The 23,219-nt window shown below is 41.1% G+C and overlaps 1 pseudogene; it reads right to left on the reverse strand.

The window, feature by feature from the left end:
- Positions 1-23,219, reverse strand: part of LOC122554919 (NAD(P) transhydrogenase, mitochondrial-like) — a 242,989-nt pseudogene that overhangs the window by 60,410 nt on the left and 159,360 nt on the right.

The following is a 23,219-nucleotide window of genomic DNA, read 5'->3' on the forward strand; positions in this document are numbered from 1 at the left end:
TCCACGTGCAGGTCCAGAGGTCACTTGTATGACCCAAATGACTCTGTTTTCACCACCACCGCTGGCAATACATTCCATGCATTCACAATTCTATGTGTAAAGAACCTACCGCTGACCTCTCCTCTATACCTTCCCCCTACCATCTTATATCTATGACCCCTCATGCCAGTCAGTCCTGCCCTTGGGAAAAGTCTCTGGCTATTGGCTCTATCCATGCCTCTCATTACCTGTATACCTCGATCACGTCACCTCTCTTCCTCCTTCTCTCCAGAGAAAAAAGTCTGAGCTTAGTTAACCTCTCTTCGTAAGACAAGCGCTCCAGTCCAGCAGCATCTTGGTAAACCTTCTTTGTACCCTCTCCAAAATCTTTCCTGTAATAGGGCAACCGGAACTGGACATAATATTCCAAGTGTAGTCTCACTAGGGTTTTGTAGAGCTGCAGTAAAACCTTGCGATATTAGTGAGAGAGGGTAATATCTTTTTGTGGCTAGTTGGTGTTCATGTATCCTGGTGGCTAGTTTTCTGCCTGTTTGTCCAATGTAGTGTTTGTTACAGTCCATGCACGGTATTTTGGAAATGACATTAGTTTTCCTTGTTGTCTGTATAAGGTCTTTCAATTTCATTAGCTGCTGTTTTAGTGTGTTGGTGGGTTTGTGGGCTACCATGATGCCAAGGGGTCTGAGTAGTTTGGCAGTCATTTCCGAGATGTCTTTGATGAACTCTCTCACTAGTATCCTCACATACGGATGAGGAAGGACACCACTTCGATTGGGACAACACATCCATCCTTGAACAAGCCAAGCAAAGGCATGCACAAAAATTCCTAGAAGCATGGCATTCCAACCGGAACTCTATCAACAAACACATTGAGTTAGACCCCATCTACCACCCCCTGAGAAAAGGAACAGGAAGTGACTTCACCACAGGAAATGATATCACCAACCCAAAGAAACCCAAAGATAAAATAGAAAGCAGAAATTTTCAGCATTGCTTCACCTAAGACCCACTGAAGATGTTGACGGGGAATGTCCTGAAGAAGGGCTTATGCCCGAAACGTCGATTCTCCTGTTCCCTGGATGCTGCCTGACCTGCTGCGCTTTTCCAGCAACACATTTTCACCACTGAAGATGTTACCTAGTAGGGTAACGAAATGTCTGTAAATGAATCTTCCAGCTCAGCAAGCAAACCTACATCCAAAAGCAAAGAAAATGCTGAAAAAATGCTGGCTGGCAAGATTTGGGAGAATCCCAAGTTATCCTACTAGTTTCTCCATAAAACCACAGACTATTAGATATAGGAGCTTAAGATATAGATGATTCAGCCCATTGATTCTGTTCCACAATTCAATCCTGGCTAATATGTTTCTCAACCCTACTGTCCTGCCTTCCCCTCATAACTCTTGATCTCTTTACTAATCAAGCTATCTCCTATATATAGCTGAATTAAATACACTCAATGACTTGGCCTCCATGGCCTTCTGCAGCAATGAGTTTCACAGATTCACCACCCTCTGGCTGAAGAAATTCCTCCTCATCTCAGTTCTAAAAAGTCAGCCTTTCACTCTGAGGCTGTGCCCTTGGGTCTGAGTCTCCTACTCCTAAAAACATCTTCTCCAAGTCCTTCTCTATCCAGGTCTCTAAGTGTCCATGAAATTGCTCTTTATCCTTCTAAACTCCATCGAGTACAGAACCAGAATTCTTAATCGGCCCTTGTATGACAAGCCCTTTGTTCCCAGGATCATATTCATGAATTTTCTCTGGAGCCCTACCGAGACCAGCACATCCTTCCTTAGAAATGGGACCCAAATCTGCTCACAATATTCTAAATGTGGTCTGACCAGAACTTTAAAGAGCCTCAGCAGTACAATCTTACTTTTATCTTCTACCTGACTTGAAATGAATGCTAAGATATGGAGGTGCCAATGTTGGACTGGTTTGAACAAAATCAGAAGTCACATGACACTGGGTTATAGTCCAATAGGTTTATTTGAAATCACAATCCTGATGAAGGAGCAATGCTCCAAAAGCTTGTCATTTCAAATAAAGCTATTGGACTACAACTGGTGTCATGTGACTTCTGAAATGCATGCTAACATTGCATTTATCACCCTAACTGCCAACTGTTAACCTTCGGAGAATCTTTAACTGGGACTCCTAATGTCCTTGGTATTGCAGATTTCCAAAGCATTTACCAATGTGAAAATAGTCCTCGCCTCTACTCTTCGTGCCTAAACGCATTACCTCACGCTTTCCCACATTGTGTTCCATCGGCCACTTCTTTGTCCACTCTCCCAGCCTGCCCAAGTCCTTCTGCAGCCTTCCTTTTTTTTAGCACGACCTGCCCATCCACCCATCTTTTGTCATAACCAAAGAGAATACCAGGGAAGGAGTTGGTTCATTCAGGATCAATGTGAAAATCTGTGCAAGAAGCTGGAGGACAATGGTAGAACGTTAAATGAGAGCCTCACATCTGTTTTTGAGAAAGAGGATGCAAGTACAGAATTCAAGAAGGTGGACTGTGAAGTTTTTGAGTAGACTGAAATAAGAAATGAGGAAGTACTGGAGGCTTTGGTGAGTTTTAAAAATTTATTAATCTCCAGGTCCAGATGAGACAAGGAAGGAAATAATAGCAGCCCTGACCCAAATTTGTTAATCTTCTCTGGCCATAAGTGATGAATCAAGAGGGCGGGAGGACAGCTAATGTAGTTCCACTTTTCAAGAAGAGTGGTAGAGATAAACCAGTGAGTCTCATATTAGTGGTAGGAAAACTATTGGGGAAAATTCTAAAGAAGAGAATTAATCTCTACTTGGAGAGCCAAAGTTGGATCAGAGACAGTCAGCGAAATCATGCCTCCAACAAATTTCATCAAATTTTTCAAGGAAGTGACCAAGTGTGCAGATGAGGGGAGGGCAGTTAATATAATTTGTATGGATTTCAGCAAGGCCCTTGACAAGGTCCCACATGGGAAGCTGATAAAGAAGGCAAAAGCACATGGAATTCAGGGTAATTTGGCAAGTTGGATCCAAAATTGACTTAGTGACAGGAGACAGAGAGTGGTGGTTGAAGGCTGTGCATGTGACTGGAGCCAGGGATCAGTGCTGGGTAAATAAAAACCAAAAGATCTACAGACGCTGTAAATCATAAACAAAACCAGAAATTGTTGGACTAGCTCAGCAGTCTGGCAACATCTGTGTAGAAAAATCAGAGTTAACGTTTTGGATTGAGTGACCTGTCCTCAGAACCTTCTTCAGACCCTTTCTAAGTTCTGAGGACAGGTCACTCAATCCAAAACGTTAACTCTGATTTCTCTCCATAGATGCTGCCAGATCTGCTGAGCTTTTCTAACAATTTCTGTTTTTGTTGGTGATCAATGCTGGTTCCCTATTGTTTGTGATATTTATCAATGATGTAGATAAGAATAATGGGGTAAATGATAAATAAGTTTGCAGACTACACAAAGAATGGCTGAATGACAGTGAGGAGGAAGGCCTCAGGTTACAGGAGAATAGAAACCATTTGGTCAGATGGCAGATCAATGGCAGATAGAGGTTAACTCTGATAATTATGAAGTGGGGCACTTTGGAAGAAGGAACATGAAAAGGGTGTACTCAATGAATGGTAGAATAGTTGGAAGCTCAGAGGGATCGTGAGATGCTTGTCCACAGATCCTTGATGGTGGCAGGACAGGTTAATAGGGTCATTAAAAAGGCATGCGGGATGTTTGCCTTTATCAGTTGAGGCATAGATTATAAGAGCATGGAAGTTATTTTGGAGCTGTACAGGACTTTGGTTAGGCCACAGCTGGAGTACTGTGCACAGTTCTGGTCACCATACTATAGGAAGTGATTACACTGGAGGTGGTGCAGAGGAGATTCACCAGAATGTTGCCTGGGATGGAGCATTTCAGCAATGAAGACAGGTTTGGATAAACGTGAAAGTTGTTTCCATTAGTGCAGAGCAGAATTAGGACAAACCTGATTGAGATGTTTAAGATCATGAGAGGCATGAACAAGGTGAACAGAAAGCAACTGTTCCCCTTAGCTGAAGGGGACTTCAAGGACTTCAAGAACTTTTAATGTGAAAAGGAGGAAGTTCAGACAGGATTTGAGGAAAAGATTTTTCACCTAGAAGTTTGTGGGATTCTGGCACTGCCTGAGAGAGTAGTTGAGGCTGGTAACCTCACAATCTTGAAAAAGTACTTGGATAAACATTTGAAATGTCATAACACTCAAGGCTGTAGGTTGAATGTGGGACAACAGGACTTGTCTTGATATGAGTGCAATACAGACTAGCTTCTTCATACAGTATAATTGTGTGATTCTAGCTGTGTAACCACCCTCTTGCAGTAAGGTTTGTACCCTTCTGAATGTTAACCACTTGCTGGAATCAAACATTTTTAATAAAGTTATTGGATAACATCCCTGTCACCTTTTCAAAACAGGGTGATATGGAAACAAGATTACTGGCCTTTCTTGTCCAAAGCTCTACCAATGATCCCACAAAAAGCACATCTGACAAAAGTTGCAAAAAGACCAATTTCTGCTGGTTTTGTCTTCTAATCTCTCAGCTTGTTCCAAATGGATTTGTGGACAATGGGTGGTGGTGAATGAGGTAGCTAGAGACTCACAGCACAACGTGACTTCAATCCCAGAAATACTTAAATTAATAGTTTTGCAAAATTATCAGTTAAAAATTTGTCAACTATTTAAAACGCAATATTTTCTTAGATTTCCTATAAAATAAAATCTAATATTTGCATGCAAATACCAGGCAGACACTTTTGGGCTGTGGGATTGAGATGATAGAAGGAAGAATGCAGAACAGCTTTTCCCTTTTGAATACATCTGCATCCATACACGCGTTGATAGCATACTTCATTTGGACCACAGTAAGCGTGAAATAAATCAGATCACTCATCGAGTTTTATATGTAACTGCCACATTAAAAGCACACATTACTCCAGCCAACATTTCCACTCCCTTGCCATTAACTTTATTCCTCTTCCAGCTACATTGTTTGAAATGATTTACAATCTTTCCAAAAACCTCAAGCGCTCCATTCCATGCAGTTGAATTTAAAATCACAATTCCTGGTCATTACCAAGGACTGCATAATTCGACTATTGGATACATTTGCTCACATATCACCATCATTGTCACTGAAGCTCTCAACCATGCTTTAGGGACCTCTCCAATTACTTACTCAATGGCTGCCCAAAGTGTGCAAGTTCCAATGTGTCCAAGTGTTATCGCCCACACACTGTCCTGCACAAAACCCCAGTTATTCATCATTCCTGTGCTCACAGTCCTCTAATAAGTCAGTCTTAAATTCTTTGTTGTAATGTACAAATATCTCCATCTTTCATTGTATTCTCTCACTTCCATCTTCTTATGCCCTAGATCTCTTTCATGGAATTTGTCTTAAATCTATCACTCCTCAATATGTAGCTATGCCCCCTCATACAAGCTGACTTCATCACTGTCTACCCTATCCACTCCTCTGATCATCTTGTATCTCTCTATCAAATCCCCTCTTAGCCTTCTTTCCGATGAGAACAGACCCAAATCTCTCAGCCTTTCCTCATAAGACCTTCCCTCCAGACCAGGCAACATCCTGGTAAATCTCCTCTGCACCTTTTCCAACGCTTCCACATCCTTCCCGAAATATGGCGACCAGAACTGTACACAACATTCCAAGTGTGGCCGCACTAGCGTTTTGTATAGTTGCAGCATGACATTGTAGCTCCGGAACTCAATCCCTCTACCAATGAAACCTAACACACCGTATGCCTTCTTAACAGCACTATCAACCTGGGTGGCAACTTTCAGGGATCTATGTACATGGATTCTTAGATCCCTCTGCACATCCACACTACCAAGAATCTTTCCATTGACCCAGTACTCTGCCTTCCTGTTATTCTTCCCAAAGTGCATCACCTCACATTTAGCTGCATTGAACTCCATTTGCCACCTATCAGCCCAATTCTGCAGTTTATCCATGTAAGCATTGAGATGGACTTGGATATCCTTGTAAATTAATCACACAAAATCAACATGCAGCTACAACAAGCAATAATGTCAAATGAGATGTCAGCTTATATTACAAAGGGATAGGAATGTAAGAATAAATAAGCTATTGTGGTTGTATAGGGCCTGACTGAGATCATACCTGCAGTATAATGTATAGTTTTGGTAAACACTTCCATAGGGAACACATATTTGCCTCAGAGTGCAATGAAGGTTGATTTGACTGATTCCTGGGATGACAGTACTCTTCAATCGATTACGGTTATGTTCTCTGGATTTCAAAAAATGAAGGTTGATCCCACTGTGACATATTAAATTATTAAGGGGCTTTACAGAGTAGATGCTGGGAGAATGTTTCTTTTATTTTGAAGTAGGGGGTCGTAACTATCAGAATATGAGGTCAACTAAAAGTTGTGGATCTTTAAGAGGGATGTGGATGTTCAAACGATGAGACTATTTCAGCTCTTGAGGAAGTAACAAGTAATACGGGGAAAGGAGAACTTGTATCTATAATGTACATGGATCTCGAAAAGGCTTTTGACGAGGTGCCACATCATATACAAAATCAAAGTCCACAGGATGGAGCTAAGGTGTTATGAAGAATAGAGGATTTGTTAGTTAAAATCATGAATTAGAAGGGACAAATTTGAGTGGCAAGTTCAAACCAGGAGAATGCCACAGGATTATTGCTAGGGTGTCAATTTACAATGAAATCAATGACTTAGGTATGAGGTTCCTAAATTAATAGATTACATAAAGATAGGTAGAAAAGTAACTTATGAGAAGGACATTAAGGTTTATGAAGAGATTTAAACAGATTAATTGAGTAGACAAAAAAAATTGGCAGAGGGACCATAATGTAGGAAGTGCAATTTGAAGACTACTTGAAGGGATTTCAGAATTCTGAGGTTGCGGGATCTCTTGATACTGGCACACCAATCAAAAAAGTTAGTTTGCAGGTACAGTAAATGAATAGGAAGGCAAATAGAATGTTGTTGTTTATTGCAAAGAAAATTGAACATAAATGTTGGGATATTTTACTGTTGTTGTGTTGGTGATTTGTAAGGCCACATCTGGTATACTATGAACAGTTTTGGTTTCCTTACTTAAAGGTTTTAAGAACATAGAAAACTTTTCAGAGAAAATTCACAAGACTGATTCCTGGGATGAAGGGATGAGAGAAGATTGTACAAGTTGGGTCTATATTCATTTTAGAAAAATGAGAAACGGTCTTGTTCAAACATACAGATGTGATTTAAATGGAATTGATTGGGCAGACTTGATTGGGTGGAAGCTGACAGGATGTTTCTCTTTGTGGGAGAGGTCAGAAATAGGTAAAGCAGTTTAAAACTGTTTAAGAATGAAATGAGTATTTTTCTCTCAGAGGGGCACTGGTCTATAGAATTCTCTTGCCTAGAGAGGAAGGGAGGCCAGGTCATTAAATAATTTTCAGCCTGAGTTGGGGAGGTTCTTGATTGACAAAAGAGTCTGGGGTTACAGTGGGTAAATGGGAAAGTGGGATTGAGGCCATATTCAGATCAGCCATGATCCTATCAAATGGTAGAGCAGGCTCAACGGGACAAATGGCCAACTCTTGCTATCAATTTGAATGTTCTTAAGTCAGGGATCAATAGATTTTCAGACACTAAATCAGTCAAGAGATATGGGGCACTGTCTTGTGTGTTGGATGCCAGGACCCCTCCCCACCCCACCCCCCCGAGTAAACTTAAGGAGGAGATAGAAAGATTTTCAATCAGTACTGGGTTGAAGGGTTGTGGAGAGCAGATGGGGAAGTGGAGTCGAGGCTGAGATTAATCAGCCATGATCCTTAAAATGGCAGAGCAGGCCTGAGTGGCTGAATTGACTACTCCTGCTCCTGGTTCCTATGTTCTTGTATTCAGATGTAGACCATACAGGTCCAACCTTCTCCAGAAACAATCCCAGTGATCCAGGAATTCAGAACCTCCATCCTGCACCAACTGTGTCTAGTTCACCTGTCTATATCCCTCTGCAGCTGCTTTGTGTCATCTTCATCACTTGCCTTCTCACCTATTTTCTTGTCACCCACAAACATGACAATAGTACATTCACTTTCCTGAACCAAGTCACTAACATATTATAAGTAATTGTAGCCCCAGCACTGATCACTGTGGAACTCCATGACTTAGAGGTTATCATCCCTAATTTTCCTTGAGAAAGTGATATTCTTTTGCCATTGCAATTTATGCAGTGTAGGTATACCCACAGCTTTGTCAAGGGAGTTGAAACGTGGAGAGTTGACCCCGATTCTCATTGACACCAGAATTGTTCGGGCTCTTGAAGGCTATACTGATGTGCTGCAGCCTCAGTCATTGAACATGGAGATTGTTGTAGAGCCTCCTCTCCTGTTAGTTGTTTAAATGACCAACACAATTCACAGTTGGATGTGGCAGTACTACAGAGCTTGGATGTGATCCAAGTTATGGGATTACTTAGCTCTGTCTATTGTCTACTGTTTCCATTGCTTGGCATGCAAATCCTGTTTTGGCACTTCATTTCTTGGTATGCCTGGTGCAGCTCCTGGCATGCCCTCCTACACTCTTCATTGAACTAGGTTGATCTTCTGGCTTGATGGTAGAATGGAGTGGGAAACATGCTGTGCCATGAGTTTAGAAATTGTGCTTCAATAAAATTCTGCTGCAGTTGATGGCCCTCAGCCCTTTTTGAACATCTGATTTTAAGTTGCAAAATCTGTTTAAAATCTATCCCAATTAGAATGGTGGTAGTGCCACATACATGACGGAAGGGTGGAAGGCTACTTTTATTTTTCTGGTAAGGGCTTTAAAACAGTTCAAGAATTTTTAGATGATAGTATTTCATAAATTGGAACAGACAACTGAGTAACAAAGGTGAAGGTAGATTTTTGGTACTTATCATCCAACCAAGGTTAATGGATTTATTTTGGAACTTTTAGATGTAATAAGGATTGCTTAGCTCTCTTCAAACATGATTAGACTATTGTCATGGCTGCTAACTGCTCCTCAAGTTTCCCACTTCCTATTGTATGTGAAGGCATCGACTCTTTTCTGAAGTAAGGTTATCCTCTTAACCTTACCATTTGCTCATTATCCATGTCAGCCATAGCACCACACAGATAGTATAATGGCATTTTTATCAAACCATATCACTGAAGATGCTTTAACATTCATTTCTTGCTTTTTGTACTCACTTGTTTGGATTTACAGACTTCCAGCACAAACATTCCAGCAATGATTGAATTGGGAGCTTCCTGAGCTGCTGAGTTGACAGTGTCATTTGCTCCAATAACCAATACCAAATCAGTTTCTAAAAAATAAGGTAATTATTTAGAAGTAAGTAATAAAAAACAACACCTGCATTATCCTTTTCAAGTTTGTTACATCTCCCTGGGATAGTATGCTGGAAATCAAACACTACTATTTCCAGAGTCATCGCAAAAATTAAAGATTTTTAAAAGTACAAGTAAGGAAATACAAAATTCCCCGACTTACCTGTCTTTCAGACCGTGGTTGACAGAAAGAACAGGACAGGTTTCTGTACTTAGCAGGTTTCTGTACTATTTATTACAAATTAATAGATTCTAGTTACAAATAAACAATTATGACCCAATGACATGGGGAGGCAATGGCCTAGTGGTATTATCACTGGATTGTTAATCCAGAGACACGGGCAACATTCTGGGGACCTCGGTTCAAATCCCACCATGGCGGGTGATGGAATTTGAATTTAATAAATATCTGGAATTAACGGTCAAATGATTGCCACAAATCCATTGCCAACTGTAGGAAAAACCCATCTGGTTCACTAATGCCCTTTAGGGAAGGAAGCTGTCATCCTTACCTGGTGAGGCCTACATTGTGACTCTAGACCCACAGCAATATGGTTGGCTCTTAACTGCTGTAGGGGCAATTAATTCCTAACCTTGCCAGCAATGCCCTCATCTCGTGAATGAATTTTTAAAAAATTACCAAATAAATCTCTAGATTTATAAATCTTATAAAATTCTCCTCACACATAAATACTAACACAAAAACACATGGGTGATATGGGCAGAGGGAAAGATTGGGGAGGCAGTTCAATGTTGCCTGTTCATGGGATTTGCTGAGATTATCCTTTAACCTTATCAGGACTTGCTGCTTCTTGATCTTCCTCTTCAGGCACTTTCACTTGCTTGCAGGAGGGACACACCAACTGGTTCACAGTAATTGAGTTTTTACCTTATTAATTAAAATTCACAGCTTGCAGCAGCTGATGAGGGGAAATGAGCTGGCTTTTGTCAGACTTCAGTTGTTTTTTCACAGCAGATGGATACACATTCCTTTCTTTTCTAAGATCTAAAAGCTTCTAACCAAACATTCACAACCACAAGTTGTTCAGCTACCTGAGGACCAATCACATATTATTGGCAGGCAGAAGACTTTGTTTTGACAGCTGGTCACCACTCCACAGACCCACAAGCAATCTGTTGCTGGCTAAATCTTTCTTCATACATACCCTTCGGCTCCAGTTCATTTGTAACTAAATCTCTCCTACTGCTTGAACAAACAGCAGTGTAAACAGCACTTACAATGAGTTTTGGCAACCTGCATTTAACAAATTCAGTTAACTGTCCCACAATACTTACTTTTAAAAGTCATTTAATTCCACAATCAAAAATATGGAAAAATAAAAAGATACTGTTTTTACATACATGAGAAACTAAACATGGATTTGGAAATTGTTATCAGAGCTTTATTCAGACGCTAAGTCACTGTGCTCTCATATTAACAGCACATTATAAAGAGATGTTGGTGGGGGGTTGGGGGAAGAGATTCACAAACCTGTTCGCAATGATAAGAAAACCTGGCTGATGTAGAGAGAGAAGGAATCAACAGACTACAGAAAGAAATACATTCAGTCAGCATTTAATCACGATTCCAGGACTACTTAAAACACTATGCAGCCAATAAAGTAGTCAGCTCAGAGACTGATGTTGACCGTTTCCTATGGGCAAATCAGCTGTATTTTCACACAGGAGTCTTGCGAACACCAAATCGAATGTTTATCCAATTAATTAACTTTTTGAGATATTTCTGGGAAAGAATGTTGGCCATGAAACACACACAATGTCTTGAATTTCTTTCTGTGGTGCAATAAGAGTTATTACACCCACCTGAACAGGCAAATAGGACTTGAGTTGAATATTTCATTTGGATGTTATATTGGAGTTAATAGAAAACTATCTCAGTGCTGGAATGAAATGGCAGAAAGGAAAGAACTGCTCTAGTGCATTGACTGGTGACAAAATCCAATGTTTGTCAGCTACTTCTTCAACAATCTATGCAATTCTTCTTTGTTTTATTTACTATACTATCTGCTTCCATTAAATGAACAAGGTAAAGTACGGTTTAGTAAGGAACAATCTTCTAATAGAGTTCAGAATATGACCAAATTAGACACATTGTCACACATATAATCAGTCAATCAAGATCACAAAGAGAAAGACAAGTTAATATTGCTGATTTAATTCTTCATCTATTAAAGGGTTGTGCTTCAATGATGTTTACTTTCAAATGCTGATTCACCTGGGTTTCAAATATAATTTTTACCACATTAGCAGATTATCTTCCCTTGCTCTACTTCCATCCTTCATTAATGAATAAATTTGTATAGCAAACAAAGTCCTCATTTGGCAGTAACCAGTTCTACAAAATCTAGAATATCAGCTTCAGCATTTACCTATAGTTGGACTTATCTTTCCATTCAGAGATAATCACGTATTAAGCAAATAAATCAGACAGGCAGAAAAGTTAACATGTCTCCAAGGTTTAAACTTTATGATCATACATGCCAGTCTAAAAAAAACTGGTTGTACTACACACGCATAATTCAGAATCAAAATGAAAAGCACAGCCAAGTAGTCGCTCAATGCAATTTAATCATGGTATGTTGGCCTTTCTTTGCCTTGCTGTAGTCTAATAAAGTTTTTACAAAGTTAATAAAATCTGACCTATCCATTACTCAGAAAAATAAATAAAATACTTCTTTCTTAAGAAGTTCAGTTCAAGAAGTACACAAATAAAAATGCCTGGGTAACCACAAGATTTAATTCACTCTGCTCCAATGCTCCCCCAAAAAGTACTAAAGTTTTAGTGCAGTATGAAGAACACTGCAGGCCCGAAATCCACAAGCTGCAGCTGTCACTGGTGTTAAAATTAACTGTGTACAAACCAGGAAGCACACTATAGCCTTTTGACTTTCAGGACAGTCAAATAATTCAGCACAAAGAGTGGAATAAGTTAAGTAGGTTTGTATAATTTTTCTTCACTGCCACCTGACTTTCCAAGAGAAAATGCTTGTGAGTGAATAGATATGAGAAACAAATAGATTAAAATTACAGGAGGCCTGTGTGAGGAGATAACTTCCCTAAATATTGCTTGAGGTCAGGATCCCAATATATTGCCATACATTGTCTGTTTAACATGGTTTTATTTGAACATGCAAAGGGAAACCTATGTAGCTGTAAGTTGAAGCATTCAATTTGTCATTAAGTCCTGTTCTCATTAAAGATTTTGGCTTCAATAGCAAATTTGCCAGAAGCAGCTATATAGTGAGAAATAGATCTTCTGTGAAACAGACTGGTTTGGAAAGTTTTGATCAGTGAAACTGAGGAGCTCCAAGCCTGGTTAGCTACATCACTCACCAGGCTAACTGAGTTTGGGAAACACCACTGTAATGAAAGCAATCACATTGACACACTCAGAACGTATCCTGAACAGTGGAACTATAGATCAGTCCACAGCAAAACTCCAAAACAAAATTAAGCTTCGGCCAAATGGATAAAATTTTCTTCAGGATCTGGGAAACATGGGGTAGACCTTGTACCATGTTCTCCATTATCCACTGAAAAATTGCACAGGCTGTCGATACCCTAAATGGCAGTCTCGTATGTTAGGATAATGCAAACCATTGTTGTTGCTGCCGGTTTTCAAACTTGAGATGAGTTCTGCTCGACCTAAATTGAGTAATAGAATTCTGGTATCCAGGACAATGCACACCTTGGAAAGTCCACCTACATCAGGTTTAGAACAGTTAAACTGTTTAGCAAGATCCAATTGAAATAAACGTCTGGTTAAATGGTCACCCAGTTCAAATAGAGATCGATACTGGAACGGCTGTTTCACTGATTGCAGAATCAGTCTTTAACATAATTACCTCTGGACTCCAACCCTACGTTTGCCCAAGACCATGGCTGGACTGCGAACTGCGAACTTACGCCAGGAACTTCGCAGATTAAGGGTACAGCTTTGGTTCCAGTGTCTTAGGAGAAGCAGCTGGTTCAGACACCACTAATTGTAGTAAAAGGCCCAGGCCCAGGCCTGATGAGGTGAAGTTGGTCGAGAAATATTCACCTAGGTTAGCTCAACATTTTTTATTAGAAAATGACTGCCTGAGTGAAGTATTAATTAAATATCTGGAAATTTTTCGGTGGGGTCTAGGAACTATCAAAGGAGTCAAGGCCACTTTGCATGTTAGCCATGATGTGGAGATGCCGGTGTTAGATGTGGTGGAAAAGGTCACCGAACACCAGGTTAATAGTCCAACACGTTTCACTTCACCTGACCAAGGTGCAACGCTCCAAAAGCTTGAGATTTCAAATAACCTGTTGGATTATAACCTGGTATCATCTGACTTCTGACCTTGTGTGTTGACCAGGAAGCAATTCTATGATTCTGCAAGGCCCGTTCAGTGTCATTTGCCCAGGCAAAAGTAGAGGCAGAAATCAGGATGCTGGAAAGTGAAGAAATCATCAAACCTACCCAGTTTGCAAATGAGCAGCACTGGTCGTACCAATTGGGAAGCTGACAGGTCGGTTCGCCTTTGTGGGGATTTTAAACAAATGCTAAACCGCTTTTCATAGCTTGATACAACTATGAAACCCTCACACCAACGATTTATGCACAAAGCTGGCAGGGGGGTGCACGGACTGCCCTTCATAAAGCTGGACATGAGCCATGCGTATTTGCAATTGCGGTTAGATGAAGGTTCCCAGAAGCATGCTACAATTAATACCCATAAGGGTTTGTCAATGTATGAAACTGACATTTAGGGTATCATCAGCCTGTGCAATTTTTCAGCGGACGATGGAGAACACTTTAGAAGGCCGATTCCCTGTCACCATTTATCTGGATGACTTGCTAATAACAGGGAAGATCTATAAAGAACACCGAGAGAACCTGGATATCATACTTAGACATTTCTCCTCAGTGGGTACATGCTTCAGAAGGGAAAAATGTGTGTTCCAGGCACCCCATGTCATCTGATGGGTTCCAGAGTTGACAAGACTATGTTACATCTATTGGAAAATAAAGTGAGGATGATCAAAGGTGCCCCAGCTCCCACATCTGAGCTGAGGTCTTTCCTTGGGCTGATGAACTATTGCGGAAAGTTCATATATAAACTGGCCTCCATCCTGGCACTTTTGCATCAACTCTTAGAAAGGGGTCAGCCTTGGAAATGGTCACAGAGCCAAGCCATAGCTTTCAGGGAAATAAAGAAACAGCTCTCATCCTCTCAGGTGATGGCACACTATGATCCCAAGTGAGATCTAGTATTGGCACATAATGCCCTTCTGGCATGGCATTGGGGTAGTATTAGCTCATAGGTGGTCCAATGGAGAGGGATGCACAGTAGCATAAGTACACCCAGATAGAGGCAGACATGTGATTCGTATGTGGAATGAACTGGCGGAGGAAGTGGTAGATGTAGGTACAGTTACAACATTTGGACAGATACATGATTAAGAACGGTTCAGAGGAATATGGGCCAAGCGCACACAGATGGGACTAGTTTAGTTTGGGAAACCTGGTCAGCATAGATGAGCTGGACCGAAGAGTCTGTTTGCATGCTGTAAACAACCTTTTAACCTGCCCGGCTTTTTCTACAAAGTTCCATTACTGCTTGCTACTCAAAAGATTCCACTTTGGCTTCAATCTGCCCATCTCTTCTTTCAAAACATTAATTTTAACTGAAAATAGGAATGGTCCCAGATGTGATTGCTAGTGTAACCATTACCACATTCCTAAATATATGTAGACCTATAGATTATTGCTCTGCTAATGATTATATTTTGAATTCCCTCACACATTGGGCTGCGGTTTCATCTTGCAGGTAGGAAATAGCAGTCAGGGCTGTCTCTATTCCCAAATCTGCCCTTAGTGGGGAGAAATCATTACTGACCTGGGATTTCTACACAGCCAAACCCTTCATGGTTCCCTGTTCAATGAAGGGTATCAGGTGGGCTTTCAAATTAGGATGACCAATCAGAGGCCTTCCAGCTTTAGAGGAGCAGCAGCCTACATGGGAGGATAGGTAACTGAGAGGGTGCTTCACTATGGGGGTGCCCTATTGACCAATAATTCTTTTTAAAAATTAAACAAATAATAGTAAAAGCAGACTGACTACCACTTCTTTATAACTGACTCGTGGGATGTGGACGTTGCTGGCTTGCCAGCATTTATTGCCTGTTCTAAGTTGCTCTTGAGAAGATGGTGATGAGCTGCCTTCTTGAACTGTGCAGTCCACCTGTTGTGGGTAGATCGACAATGCCCTTAGTGAGGGAATTCCAGGAGTTTTACCCAGTGACAATGAAGGAATGGCGATACACTTCTAAGTCAGGATGGTGAGTGGCTTGGTGGAAAACATGCAGGTGGTAGTGGTGGTGTTCCCATGTATCTGCGGCCCTTGTCCTTCTAGGTGGAAGTGGTCACGGGTTTGGAAGGTTCTGTCTAAGGATATTTGGTGAAATCCTGCAATGTATCTTGTAGATAGTACAGACTGCTCTTATCAACCATCAGTGGTGGAGGGAGTGAACATGGTGCTAATCAAATGGGCCACTTTGTCCTGGATGGTGTCAAGTTTCTTGAGTGTTGTTGAGCTACCCATCCAGGCAAGTGGGGAATATCCCATCACAGTCCTGAATTGTGCCTTGTAGATGGTGCCTTGTCGATAGTGGACAGGCTTTGGGAAATCAGGAGGTGAGTTACTCATTGCAGTATTTCTAGCCTCTGACCTGCTCTAGTAGCCACTGTTTGAGTGGTGAGTCCAGTTGAGTTTCGGGTCAATGGTAACCCTGAAAATGTTGATAGTGGAGGATTCAGTGATGGCAATGCCATTGAATACCAAGGGACAGTAATCAGATGTCTTATTGGAGTTAGTCATTGCCTACCATTTGGTGTGACATAAATGTTACCAACCACTTGTCAACAAAGCTGGGATATTGTCCAGATCTTGTTGAATTTGAACACAGACTGCATCACAGTGCTGAACATTGTGCAATCATTCATCAACATCCCCAAATGTGACTATATGGAGGGAAGGTCATTGATAAAGCAGCTGCAGATGGTTGGGCCAAGGACACTACCCTGAGGAACTCCTACAGAGATGCCCTGAAGTTCAGATGAGTGGCCTTCAACAACCACAGTCATCTTCCTACATGCAGGTACGACTCGAACCAGTGGAGAGCTTGCTTTCTGATTTCTATTGATTCCAGATTTGCCAGAGCTCCTTGATGCCACACTTGGTCAAATATAGCCTGATATCAAGGGTTGTCACCCTCACCTCACCTCTGGAATTCATCTGTTTTGTCCATGTTTGAACCAAGGGGGTAGTGAAGTCAGGAGCTAAGTGGACCTGGCAGAACCCAAACTGGGCATCACTGAGCAGATTATTGCTGAATAGGTGCTAGTTCAAACACTGTTGATGCCACCTTGCATCAGTTTACTGATGATCAAAAGGAGACTGATAGGCTAGTAATTGGTCAGGTTGAATTTGTCCTGTTTTGATGTCCTGACTAGCTCGGTCAGTAATGCTGCTGCTGAGCTACTCTTGGTGGTGGACACTGAAATCCCCCACACAGAGTAATTTTGTGCCCCAGCCATCCTCTGTGCTTCCTCCAAGCTTTGTTCAACATGGAGGAGTACTAACCCATTAGCTGACAATGGGTGGCATTAGATAATCAGCAGGAGATTTCCTTGCCCATGTTTAACCTGAAGCCACTGGACTTCATGGGGTCCCAGAGTCAACATTGAAGACTCCCAGGGCAACCTCCTTTCAACTGTCTAGCACTGAGCCTCCAGCTCTGCGCGTTTGTCCTGGTGGGCCCAGACATATCCAGGGATGGTGATGGTGCTGTCTGCAACATTGCCTGGCTGGTTCTGGACTAATCTTGAGACAGCTCTCCCAATTTTGGCATTAGCTCCAGATGTTAGTAAGGATGATTGTGAAGGGTCGAAAGGGTAGTTTCTGCTGTTGTCTTTTCTGGTGTCTAGGTTGATGCTAGGTGGTCCATCTGAATGAATTTCATTTGTTTGTTGAGACTTCGTAGCGACTGATACAGCTGGGTAACTTGCTAAGCTATTTCAGAGGGCAGTTAAGAGTTGTAGAGTCATACAGCACAGAAACAGATCCTTTGGTCCAACCAGTCCATGCCGAACATAATCCCAAATCAAACTAGTCCCATCTGCCTGCTCCTGACCTATACCCCTCCCATCCTTCAATTCATGTAAATAACCAAATGTCTTTTAAACTTTGTAACTGTACCCACATCCACCACTTCCTCAGGAAGTTCATGCCACATGTGAACCACCCTCTGTATAAAACGTTTGCCCCTCATGTCTTTTTTAAATCTCTCGCACCTCTCATCATAAAAATGTGCCCCCTCATCGTGAAAACCCCATCTGAGGGAAAAGATAACTACCATTAACTCTATCTATACCTCTCATTATTTTATAAACTTCTATCAACCACATTGCTGTGGGTCTGGAGTCATATGTAGGTGACCAGAGCAGGTGAAGAAAGCAGATTTCCTTCCCTGAAGGGCATTAGTGAGCCACATCTATTTCCTGACAATCAACAATGATTTCATGGTCATCACTATATTCGTAATCCTGGATATCTTTACCGGATTTATTTTCCCCCATCTGTCTTGATGAGATTCAAGATCCACAGAATATGAGCTGAGTTTCTAGATTAATAGTCTCGATTAGAGTGGTGCTGGAAAAGCACAGCAGGTCAGGCAGCAACCGAGGAGCAGTAAAATCGATGTTTCGGATTCCTGATGAAGGGCTTTTGCCCGAAACATCGAAATTCCTGCTCCTCGGATGCTGCCTGACCTGCTGTGCTTTTCTAGCACCACTCTAATCTATACTCTGATTTCCAGCATCTGCAATCCTCACTTTTGCCTTTCTAGATTAATAGCCTGGCAATAATACGATTAGGCCATTATCTCCATCCTGTAGAGCATGGGATTCCTCCCTTCTCCTAGTGTGGGAGGATTCCTGCTCCAGGTGTGACCTGTGGCCGCAATTGGCCTCATTCAGGAAAGGAGGGTCAGAAAGCTATCCTGGAGCACTGACTTCCAACCTGTCCATGTCCTGCTGGAAAACTGAACGCCAAATCCCTGACGGCCTCCTCTCTGTGCCCTTAGCTGGGTTCTTCATCACTAAAATTAGCTGCTTGCTTCATTGGCATAGATTGGCAGGGACTGAGCCCTCCTGTGTCAAAATGGATGGTGCCTGCTGCAGAGTCAAGAAACCCCAGCATGCCAAGGGGCAACACTATTTCTACCTCTCCCCCTGTTTCCATTCCCAACCTGGGTGCACCCAGAAAATTCTGCCCAAACATTATGCATTTGTTATCTAAAAATGCAAGATTTTATTTCCATGAGAAGCATGGGTACTATGGAAAGTCTCTTACCTGGAAAGTCTGCATTGATTTCATCCATTTCCAGAACAATATCATATGGAACTCCAGCTTCAGCAAGCAGCACATTGAGTTGCCCAGGCATGTGCCCCACAACAGGTTGAATTCCAAACCGTCCACAGAGGCAACATAAACAAATTTAAACATTCCAGCAAGTCTTTCTTATATACCCCACCTTGTAAATACAAAGTATCTTTCAAATGTTTAAACAGGAGTTCTCCCTGTGTCATCTGCTAATCTCTAACCTGACCATGGTTTTCCAAAAGTCTGTCTGCTTAAACTGCTGAAACTATCCCATAATGGGAAGATAACTAAATAGCAGTAACAATAAATGTACCAATTTAGGGATTTTGTTTATTCTTCTCAATAACTCCAATTGAAGAGATTTTTGATATTGCAAAAATGTGGATGCACCTTGGTCTATGCCTACAGAAAATGCTGGCCAAATTTATTTATCAATCCGTGTTCTTTTATTGAAACACCAAATGTTTAATAATCATGTTTAGGAATACAGCCTGGTTAACAGAAAGAAGGCAGTGTTTGCTATGTGAGTTCGTTGGAGAGCTCCTTGATCCATAAGGATCTTAAAGCTCGATGTACCACAGATAATCTGATCCCTGCTCTGTGTTGCATGAGCTGATTTCAGCTGGAGTACTAACAGAGGGATTACTAAGTCTGCCTCAATACCTGTAATAATGTTCATTATCATCCCTCTAATTTATCGCAGCATGACTACGGGGAGGAGTGCTCGAACATCCAGCTTACGATTCTCTCACAATTAATTCCTACCTCATCATGTCCTTAGGGATCTCTCAAATGCTTCATGAACCAGAGAACTGGTTTTTGAAGTGTAATCATAGTTAACACGTTGGAAATCTGTTTTTGGTGCTGGGGATGATGGAAGGAATATAGTCCAAGAAAATTCTGTATCATCTGCATGGAACTATGGGCTATGTCTATGCTTTACCTTAAACAGACAGGAAATTCACCTCAAAAAGTTGCATTCCATTGATAAAGGCCTTCCTTGGTAACTCAGCAGAGAGCCACCTAAGATCGATGCAAAATTCAGGGAAAGACAGCAGGGTAACAGTAATGTCACTACGTTAATAATCCAGAGGCCAGATAAATTTAAAAATAATTATGATTGAAGATATGAAACTGTTCAGACAAATTTTGATTGAAAGGGGTTTTGATCATGTGGTTTCTTGGAAATGAAGCCACAGCTGCCATATACCTACAGTTTACAGAAATAACTTTGGAAGAAAGACAAGCAATATTTTTAAGGGGATAAGGGATAGGGCTTATTTGCTCAAAAACTTGATTTTGATAAGACTGTGCAGGCCTCTGTGCTGCTGGTTGCCTAGCAATGCTTTCTGGACTTCAGTTCTGTTTTCACACATATAATTAGTCCTAAAGAACAAAAGGCCAGGAGTTATCGGTATTGCTCCCTCTCTCTCTGTGGAAACCTGACAAAATTATCAATTATCAGTGACTACCTTATAAACCTTGAAAAGCTGATACGTAGCTATTTTCCAAAGACTCAATCCAGCTTGACTTCAATCTGAAAATCTTCCATTAGTCTCCAGCTGTCAACAATTTGATTTTGTCAATAAGAAACCCGATGGTCTGTGAGAAGTCATCAACTTCTATTCTTTGTTTCCAGATCCTTGACCAACAGGGGGCTTTACATTTGCCCTTGCTTAAAAAGAATCATATCTCCAAAGACCGTCACCTTGTGTGTTGTGTGAGTGCTGTGCATTTGGAATTAAGGAGATAAACCTATCCTCAGTCCTAAACCTATATCTCAGATGCTAATCAGTGTTTGCCACGTGTTTTAAGAATAGGTTTTGTGTTACAATGAATGGATTATTTTGAATTCATTAAAGAAGCCTGGTGGAACCCTCCTTTATTCTGGGTAGCAGTACAAAAAGGAATAATGGTTATTTTGGTGATTGAATTAAATGGTTAAACTAATGGCATGACTGGTGGAGTAGTGGGGCTTGAATCCTCATGCATTCCTCCCATCATAGTCATCAGAATTAATAAATCTGAATGTAACCTTGGTCTTAGTGATGGTGATCATTATAACTACCAGCAATTGTTGTAAAGAGTGATCTGGTTCACTGATACATGTTAAGGGAGGAAATCTGCCATTCCTAGCTGGTAAGACTCACAGATAACTAGACTGACATTATTATTGTTGACTCTCAATTGCCCAATTAAATGGTCTATCAGGCTACTCAGTTCAGGAGAAAGTGAGGTCTGCAGATGCTGGAGATCAGAGCTGAAAATGTGTTGCTGGAAAAGCGCAGCAGGTCAGGATTCCTGAAGAAGGGCTTATGCCCGAAACGTCGATTCTCCTGTTCCCTGGATGCTGCCTGACCTGCTGCGCTTTTCCAGCAACACATTTTCTACTCAGTTCAGGAGCAATTAGAGATGAGTAACAAATATTGGCCTTGCCAGTGATGTTCATGTCCCAAGAAAATAATAGAGGCACAGAGATGTACAGCATGAAAACAGACTCTTCGGTCCAAATTGTCCATGCCGACCAGGTATCCTAACCTAAACTAGTCCCATTTGCCAACACTTGGCTCATATCCCTCCAAGCCCTTCTTTTTCATATACCAGTCCAGACGCCATTTAAATGCTGTTATTGTACCAGCCTCCACCACTTCCTCTGGCAGCTCATTCCATACATGCACTACCCTCTGTGAGAAAGTTTAAAAAAGAATGCTATGTTCCTTAAATTCCTCACCTTCTCATTCACAGTTAAAAATCACACAACACCAGGTTATAGTCCAACAGGTTTTTTTTTGGTTTCACTAGCCTTCAAAGCACCACTCCCTCCTCAGGTGACAACAAAGCAGCACTTCGAAAACTAGTGAATCCAAATTAAACTGTTGGACTGTAACCTGATGTTGCCTGATTTTTAACTTTGTCCACCCCAGTCCAACACCGGCATCTCCAAATCATGACTTGTCATTTATAGAACTGTTTGTGCTACCAAATGTGACAAGCTGACAAATACTGCAACTACACTATCATGACCACAGTTATTTTAACTTCATTTTTCTGAGCACAGTAGCTATAATGGAGCTAATTTGATGTGGTAATAATGTAATGAGGCACTCCATTGGTTGAGGTAAATATATCATAGAATCATAGAAGAATCGAAGAATCATTTGTATTGTGCTCATTTTTCAATGAGTTTCAGTATACCACCTTTGCCTTCAGAATGAGATAACTCTGTGTTTTAGGCGGGAAACAGACTGAAAATAAACTCAAAAGTTTCAAACAAAAACATAATCATTTTTCACCCTGGCACACATTCTGCAGTTGTGTCGTCGCTGAATCGCATTTGGCTTGAGGCCTGCATCATTTTGAGTTCTGGCTGGGCCTCATTCAGATATAGCAACAAATGTTGATTACGTCTTGACTCTTCTGTGGTGACCTTACTGAAGATTTATTATTTTGTTTAGTTAAAATTTAAGTTATATCTTCCCTAGATGGCCGGAATCTGTCAATGTCAGAAGCCGAATTGTCTCTGACGGAAGACTCTCACTGTAATTTGTACTGTCTGCTGACACATGACAATATTGCTGAAAGACCTTGTGCCCCAGTGTGGGGACACAGTACATTCAACAAAGCAGCTGGTTTCACAGAGCTACAGCTTTTCTTAAGATTGCAATTTGTGGTGGTGAAAGAGAAGTGGACTAATTGTTCATAATAACACAGCAGAGAAGTCATCAGTGGATAACTTTTGATACTGATGAGCTGGAGGTCTTTCAGTAGGAAGTGCACTAATGGAGGAGCTGATTGCCATGCAACAGCTAAAGCACAGCTCCATGCTTCATGACGAAAAATCACCAACTGAATCAATTCAAAAGCTAAAAATCACACAACACCAGGTTATACTTGCAGAGTTACATTGCACTTTGCTCAAAAACTGCATGCATTCATGTAGAACCCTGAGCTCAAAAACTTCATGAATTTATGTGAAACTCCGTTATCTCACTTTTTAGATTAGAATCAATCTAAACATCATGGCATAGACAGAAAACACAGGGGGCCAACACCTTCAACATATTGTCTAGCTATCACCATTGTTAACAGCTAACCTGAGAATGCAACTTTTTTTAAAAAAAGGTTTTGTGATTTACACATGAAAGAAGTGAAATTATCACTGTTTTCTAACAGATGAAAGGCTTAACAGACAATCAATTTTTCAATGTATAATTTCAGTTACATCACACTGTAAATTTTTGCTATAAATTCTGTGTTAGGATTGAGCCCTTCACTATCACCTGATGAAGGAGCGTCGCTCCGAAAGCTAGTGTGCTTCCAATTAAACCTGTTGGACTATAACCTGGTGTTGTGTGATTTTTAACTTTGTACACCCCAGTCCAACACTGGCATCTCCAAATCATGAATCAA

Source organism: Chiloscyllium plagiosum, unplaced genomic scaffold (genome assembly GCF_037043375.1).
Source record: "Chiloscyllium plagiosum isolate Xiang-an unplaced genomic scaffold, Cpla_swu_hap1 HiC_scaffold_1, whole genome shotgun sequence".
Taxonomy (NCBI): Eukaryota; Metazoa; Chordata; class Chondrichthyes; order Orectolobiformes; family Hemiscylliidae; genus Chiloscyllium; species Chiloscyllium plagiosum.